Raw genomic sequence first — 8,377 nt, forward strand, 5'->3', positions numbered from 1 at the left:
TTTTTTTTTTTTTTTTTTTTTTTTTTTCTTTTTATTCTTTTTGCACAACAGCAACAACAAATCCACAGGATCTTTTAAGGTGCTGAACTTATTTTTCAACCATTTCGCCAGGAGGACAAACTGAATGGACCTTTATAAAAAGAAAAACAAATGGAAGGAAAACTAAGAATGATCATCTTCCCAGGGTGTTCTCTGTCCTGGACTGTGATATTCGTTATTTATGAAAAAGACTTTTAAATGCCCTTTCTGCAGTTGGAAGGTTTTCTTTATATACTATTCCCACCATGGGGAACGAAAACTTTAAAATCACAAGGAATTGCCCAATCTAAGCAGACTTTGCCTTTTTTCAAAGGTGGAGCGTGAATACCAGAAGGAGTCAGTATTTGATTACTTAAATGAAGTCTTTTGGTCAGAAATTACCTTTTTGACCCAAGCCTACTGAATGCTGTGTGTGTGTGTATATATATATATATTTTTTTTTTTTTTTTTGAGTGACACCTTGTGAACTCTTTAATTAGAGTTTTCTTGTATAGTGGCAGAGATGTATATTTCTGCATTAAAAGTGTAATGATGTACTTATTCATGCTAAACTTTTTATAAAAGTTTAGTTGTAAACTTAACCCTTTTATACAAAATAAATCAAGTGTGTTTATTGAATGGTGATTGCCTGTTTTATTTCAGAGGACCAGTGCTTTGATTTTTATTATGCTATGTTATAACTGAACCCAAATAAATACAAGTTCAAATTTATGTAGACTATATTAAGATTATAATAAAATGTGTCTGAAGTCAAAAAAAAAAAAAGAATACAAACAACAATAAGTGTTGGTGAGGATGTCGGGAAAAGCCACACTCATACATTGCTGGAAGGACTGCAAATTGGTGCAACCATTATTGAAATCAATATGGAGATTCCTCAGAAAACTGGGAATGGAACCACCATCTGACTCAGCTATCCCACTCCTTTGGTTTATACCCAAAGGATTTAAAATCAGCATACTATAGTGATGCGGCCACATCAATATTTATAGCAGTCAATTTACAATACTAGACTATGGAACCCACCTTGGTGTCCCTCAATAGATGAATGCGTGAAGAAAATGTAGTAACATATACTCAATGGAATATTACTCATATTTAAAGAAGATTGAAATTATGGCATTTTCCAGTAGATGGTTGGAGTTGGAGAATATCATGCTAAGCAAAATAAGCCAATACCACAAAACCAAAGGCCAAATGTTTTCTCTATTGTGCAGATGCTAATTCATAGTAGTAGAGGGCACTAGAGAAGAATAGCATTACCTTAGATTAGGTAGCGGGAAGTGATGGGAGGGGAGGGGAGGGGATGTGGGGATAGGAAATATAGTAGAATGAAACAGACTTTATTACTATATGTATATATGTGACAAATGACCAATATGATTCTGCAACATGTATCCTCAGAAAAATAAGAAATTATATCCCACCTATGTATGATATATCAAAGTGCATAAATGCATTATACTGTCATGTATAACTAATTAAAACAAATTTAAAAAATTTAAAAAAGAAGTTCAGGAGATTAGAAAATGGGAAAGAGAGGAAAGAGAGGTGGGGTAAGCAGAGGAAAGACAATGGAATAAATCTGACATAATTTTCTCATTTACATATATGAAAACAACACAGTGAATCCATCACCATGTCCATCCATACAAATGGAACTCTAACTAGAATAAGATATATTTCATGCTAGTGTAATTACATCAAAATGAATTCTGCTCTCATGTATAACTAAAAAGAACCAATAAACTTTTAAAAAGTATTTGATCAATTAACAAGGTTTTCATGGCCTCTCACATGTGTTAGATTCCAATTTGGCATTTTAACTTTACAATAAATTACTTATAGATCTGTGATTACTTATGATTTTGTTCATTCCCTCCATTTTAGGAAGGCATTAATGTTATGACATATTCTCTTCAAACACTGTAGTCCTAAAGACAGTAAGAGCTTTTTCTGGAGAAGAATCATCCTATGAGACCTGCTCCAAAATTTAGAACCCTCCTGGCCATGAGAAGGAACCTGACTTCTCTGAGTCTTGGATTCCTTGTTCCTGAAATGAGAATGGTGTTAATTCCCTCTATATCCTACCATGAGGCCTGAGTGAGATTATACATATATTGTGCCTAGAATATGAAATATCACCAACAAATATTAATTCTGAGAGGACATTTGCACAGCTTAACTATATTTTCTCTATTAAAACTAGTTAAGATGTTCTAAGAAGTTGTGGAAGCACAATCTAACAGTTAAGTACACTGGGAGCACTTCTGAGACATGTTTGAGCATGGCCTTACCTCAATAGTTTTGAAAGGTGTCAATCTCTTCTCCCTAGAAAAATAAAACCTTTGCATCCTGGACTCCCAAACTGTCTAAAGAAGAGTCAACTGGCATCAGAATAAATCCTTTGCCTCTGATATAATTTTAATAATGAAGAAACAAAACCACTAGGAACTTACGTAGTCAGTTCAATATTGCATAATTGACCAAAAGCATAAAAATCAAAGTAAGTACTTGTATATTTTTTCCTAGGAATTTATAATTCAGAAATATCCAAATGAATCCCAGAATTCTTAATTGATATGAATTTTAAGAGGAAAGTTTTGTGTAAAAACACAATGAAAACTTTAAAATAAAAAGTGGTTTAATAAAAAAGTGTAAAACCAAAAAAGTCATTTAGATAATTTTGATTACTTCTTTTCTGATAATATCAAGGATCAGCCCTATTAGATAATATAGAAATTTTACTGAATTATTTCCTAAGCCATACTTTATAGTATTGGTCCTACTGGGCCTGTTTTATAAACTGGAAAGTATAATACATTTAGCTGTTTAGTATTGGTCTGTAAGATTACCATCTCTGATGTATAAGTCACAAAAAATAATTACTTTCAGCATGTAATTTCAGCAAGTGAATTATTGTGTGCAAATTTCCATATATCCCAGGATTTTCAAAATTCAAGAAAAAAAAATAAGTGTACACTAGCCTTTCCTTAAAAATGAGGAGTGAGATGTCCAGGTACTGAGGGAGGAGTGATCCACAGGTACAAAAGAGATGCATTTAGGACGACAGCAGCAAAACACCTTCAAATGAAGCTGGACCCACATCTGCACAACTGTGGTGTGGGGAAAGTGACTTGTGATGTAAGAGAGGATATTTTCTGTGACAATTTTTTTTTTTAACAAAAGCATAAAAGAACATCTGAGGCAAAGTAAACATATCATAGACCCATACAATAAAGAAAAGAATTGTTTCCACTTATAAAGACAGCTATCTAGTTAGCACAGGGAAATTGTAAGAGACTACCACTTTCATCCAAACAGTAATATAATACAGGCATCCTTCCAACTGCAGACTTGCACAAGTTGGTGGCAATAAAAACCAATTTAGTGAAATTCTAAAAGATGGTAAGACTTTCATAGGAGGGAGGAGACTCACAGCCATCCTAATTCATGAGAGGCAAAGAATTCTTTATGCACAAGACTCAGCCTTTTAATTTGAACACACTCTTAGGGAATGCTTCTGGACTGGTGTGTCAGGTTCGTTTTGAGGAGCCCAGCACTCACTGACACTCAAGTTCTTCCCCACATGTCTCCACCAACTGTTGAGGGCCAGCATGCTGATATTGGGAGCAAGACAGAACAAATTAAAGAAATTCCTCTTAGGTAAGTGTACCCCCCATACCAAGTCAGAACAATCATTCTCTGTATCTGGCGAATTCAAGACCCTCAACTACTTCTAAGGCTAAAACACGAAAATTTGAAAGAACTGAGAAAATGTGAAACATGGTCAAGAAAGGAAATAGTCAAATAAAGTAGGTCAAGAAATTATGAAGAAATTGAAATTTAAAGAGGGAAGCTATAAAATAAAAATCATGAAATATGTTCAATGATACAGTAAATAAGATGGACAACGTTTGTGAGAGAAAGCAACTTGAGACAGTCTTGTTTTCCTCTACCAAGGGTAGAAAAATGGTACAGGGGAACTGAGAAAAACAACTCTAAGGGTTTCTAAGCAATTGTGACTGGTATTTCATCCCTCTGCAGGGATTTGAGCAAAGCAATTAGGTGGGGAACTGAAGAGGAGCAAAAGCTCTCCAGACACCATTTCTGGTGATAAGGTGCATGGATTCCTGGGATCATGCTGGTTCTCAAGTCTAAAGCCTTAAAGAGAAGATCCTGACTCTGTTAAAAAATATTTCAATCTAGTGAACTAATTGCAACGAAAGCTGCAACAGATTCCTCACCCATTTCATATCATCACCCTCTTGGCTGATTGAGGGGAAAATGTGATTTCTTCTAGAGACAAATATTTTGACATGCAATAAAAATTTAAAAGAAATGAGAGAATGTGAAATATGGTCAAGAAAGGAAATAGTCAACTAAAATAGATCCAGAAATTATGAAGAGAGGAATGGTAAAATAATTATCTTGAAATATGTTAAATGAAACAGTAGAAAAGATGGATGACATTCATGAAAGGATAAGAATGCCAAGTGGAAAAGGTAGAATGGAAAATACAAAATAAAAAAATAACAAAACATTATATTAAATGACTTTGACATGTTGGATACAGCAACCAAATGGGTCAATGAACTTAAAGATTGGCCAATAGAAAATACCTACGAAGAAAGAAGAGCAAAACAGAAATGAAGTCATTTTAAAACATGCCTTCAAATTCTTTGGTACTTTCCCACTGAGAGGAGACTGTGGTTTCCCTGACAAATACTACATATTTAAAGTGACAGTCTTGTCATTTCTGAGACTGGGTGAGAAAAGGTCATCACATTTCTACCCTCTCTAGGGAGAGGAGCACATGGAATTCAGCGACCATGCTTTGAAGAAACTCAAGCTAAATGGAAGGAACTAGTGTATGTGTCTTCCTGCTGATCTTCTCGGATGCCATAGTGGACAGACTGTGTCAGCTGGTAGGTGAATGGGTGAGAAAGCCTTGGTGGTGGTTCTAGCTGAAGCTTTTCTGATGTGAGTCAGATAAGATACACTGAGAACTGACCAGCTGGTTCCAGTCAATGCCAAGTTCACAAAAGATAGTAATAACAAGTAAATTTTGTTATCTCTATTAAATTTTAGATGATATATTACACAGTATAAGGTCCCTGAAACAGAATGAGATCTGTGAAATAACACTAAGTAATTTAACACGTATCTTATGAACAGAGTCCCTGAAGAAAAAAAAAAAAAAAAGATTGAATGGGGCAAATGGCTGGAACACTTTCCAAAACCAGCACAAATCCATCAACCCAGAAAGATAAGAATTATGGTAAAATCAAAATGGGCATCCTACACAGATGGAAAACCAATAAGAAAAAGATGAACTAGCACATAAGCAAAAGAGAAAAATGCTTGAAAAGACATTTCAAAAGAAAAGATTTAAAAAGTACTCATTACAACTTTATGTACCATAAATGGAGATAACCAAGTGTCCACTCACTAGAGAAACACTGTGTTCCACTCATACAATGGAATAGTACTCAGCAACAATTGTGAACAGCCAAAAGAAAGTGGATGTAAAAGATCACATTATGGATAGTTTAGTTTATAAACTAATCGGTGGCCTGGAAATCATAACAGTGATTACCTTTGCCTAAAACATGGATTTAATTGAAAAAAGGCATGAGGGAACTTTCTTAAAAGTGGGCAGTAGTCTACATCTTGTTTTGGGCATTCCTTACAAAATTACCAAAGCATATTAAATTAAATATCAGGGAATTTTAATGAATGTAAATAAAGATTAAAAATAGTCCAGGTTCAATAATAGGATTCCATATTACCTTTAAAAAGCATCAGTAAAATTCCCTGTAGGGACGTATATTTAAGCAGGTTTTTCAAGTCTTTCTAGAAAGGGTGATACCTTCTGGTGAGATTCTGCCAGCTTTTTTACCAGCTATTTTATCATTTTGGAGGAAGCCCTTAAGTCTGAGAAAAACAATAGCAACACATAATGAATACCTTTGCATTCTAAAGAGACACTCTAGTTCATATATCTCAGATTGCTAAATGGATATCCAAAACTTGGAAACTGGACAGAAGCTAGGTACTGTTTATTTCTGAACCAGTTTTACCAATGCCAATATTTCTTACCTCTCAGCTCATTATTTTTAAGCAGTAAAAATTCTGTTTGAATAGCTATAGTTTGTTCTATGTTACATACAACTAAATGTTTCTCATGTAATGCGTTTGAAAAGTGGAGATTTTTACAAGATTTTTGTAGCATGTTATCTATCTTCCCAGTACTTATCTTGCTCAGCCTCCAACTTTCTCACCCCTGAGGTTATGGCTTGCAGAAGACAATTAGTAAACCAATGCTGCCATGGAAACCAGAGTGGAGTCAAACGACCTCATGAGAGAACCTGGATCATGGGCACATGCAAATTTTCCAAAGGGACTGATACTTGATTTGCTTTAATTTTTAAAAAATAAGGGGAAAAAATGGCCAGAGCTGTCTATATTTTCTCATGGCAGCCATGAGAAAAATCTAGGTTGAGAGTGGTCTGTCTCTATAAAGGTGGCAAATATTTCTGTGAATCAAATTGGAACTATGGCAGGTAACCAGACTAGAGTCATCTAGAAAAGACCTTGCTCAGGAAGGCTGCTCATCATAGTGATTTGAAACTCTGCAGACTACAAACAGGGATGATAGGAAAATCATGAAGGCCAGATAACACATCATCAAAAAATGTCATTCCCTAGCAGGGAAGGTAAATTCCCACAGGATTCATGAAGATTTTCTATGAAGGAAAAATAATTTATCACTTGAATATCTACTAAATGATATATCAGCTTAATTCTTGATTCTTATCTAACCCCAAGGAACCCATTTATAAGGGATCAGAATTGGAAGATACAGAATGATGCTGGAGGTAGTCCCGGATATGAGAAGACACACATGCTATTTTCTTTCTTTTTTCCTGCTCCAGGCTTCTGAACTTGAGCCACTCTTGAACAGAAAGAATTCAGGGAGGTACAAGGAAGAGGTCTTAAGAGTGGATGCTTTTAAAATCTTGGCAATAAACTCACCCCAAATATGAGATTATTGGTTAATGCTGACAAAAGACCAGAGTTACTAAAAGATATCATTCTAAAGTTGAGAAGACATATATTTAGAAATGGGCTTCAAAAGCAGGAGATAAAACATAAATCTACTTTATATTCCCTCTCATCATGTGTGGTTAAATATGTGTGTGTGTGTGTGTACATGTAACAATAATGGGAAATGTATATATGGATGTAGAAAACAATGATAGAAACTTTGTCTTGTCAGATACATAAAAGTGCCTTAAAGCTATTGTATTTCATGCACCTGCAATTGGTGTAGAATTTGACAAATAGATGATAGGTAAAGAATAAAGAATCTGGAAATAAGAATATAAAACCCCTATTATACTTACCTATGCAATTTAATATATTATAATGCAATATTTCATTTGGAAAGATTATTTTATAAATGGTGCAAGCACATCTTCTTCTTATCTGGGAAGAAATAAGATTGGATAGTGTAAAGACAGGATGGGCTCCCCAGAACCCCCTTCTTATCCCACCTGCTGAGAGCACTTCTTGCAGATAGTCCCTGGATGTTAGTCTTCTTTGGAGTTACTCAGCTGAAAAGATCTTTCTCACCAAAGTATTTCTACCTGTTAGTACAGTCTTGACTCAGGCTCCTTGCCAGAACTTTAAAGATCAGTCCCAGTTTCAGAACTTCACAGATTTGCCTGGAGTCGTCATTGAAACACCCTTGCAATACAAATCCTCCCTCTTTCGATTCCTATTATTCCTTTTCCTCCCACATGCAAAATCCTAAAAGCACTCGCTGATAAAACTATGCTTATTGATTATCCTCTTAGAGTCAGCTGCCTAGGGAATGCAATTTGTGACAGGCATGAATCTTCCACTCCATATCAATCTATAGGTAGAAATGGTAGAAGTAAATAGTCTAAGTAGAAATATGGTAAGAAAAATTAAAAGACTATTTACCCATCTAGTGATGGGATAAACTTTCCCAATCAAGTCTAGAAAACTAAGTGATATTTTTTAAAAAGTCATACAACTAAAATTCTTCCATATAAAATAACACTTCTGATTATTCCTTTTTCTCTCATTCTCTCATTTTTCTCTCATTCTCATTCTCTCATTATCATGTCACATAATAAATATCTCTTTAATTAATAAATAAATAAATGGCAAAAAACTTGCAATGTGACTCCAGAGACCATGTCTGCTTGCTCTAAATTCACCAAGTTCAACTCCCTACAGGAAACCTACCCTGGACTCCAAAAAAGGTCTTGGCCACGGTAAGTTCTCCCTCTGGCTCTCCACCAGC

The 8,377-nt window shown here is 34.9% G+C and overlaps 1 long non-coding RNA gene across 1 annotated transcript in view; it reads left to right on the forward strand.

Moving 5' to 3' along the window:
* LOC125618354 overlaps positions 1–657 on the forward strand; it is a 788-nt gene extending 131 nt beyond the window's left edge. The window contains exon 2 of the long non-coding RNA XR_007349642.1: positions 52–657. This is a non-coding gene — a long non-coding RNA (uncharacterized LOC125618354). The remainder of the gene's footprint in view (positions 1–51) is intronic.
* The last annotated feature ends 7,720 nt before the right edge of the window (positions 658–8,377 follow it).

Source organism: Marmota marmota, unplaced genomic scaffold (genome assembly GCF_001458135.2).
Source record: "Marmota marmota marmota unplaced genomic scaffold, marMar, whole genome shotgun sequence".
In the NCBI taxonomy this organism is placed as follows: Eukaryota; Metazoa; Chordata; class Mammalia; order Rodentia; family Sciuridae; genus Marmota; species Marmota marmota.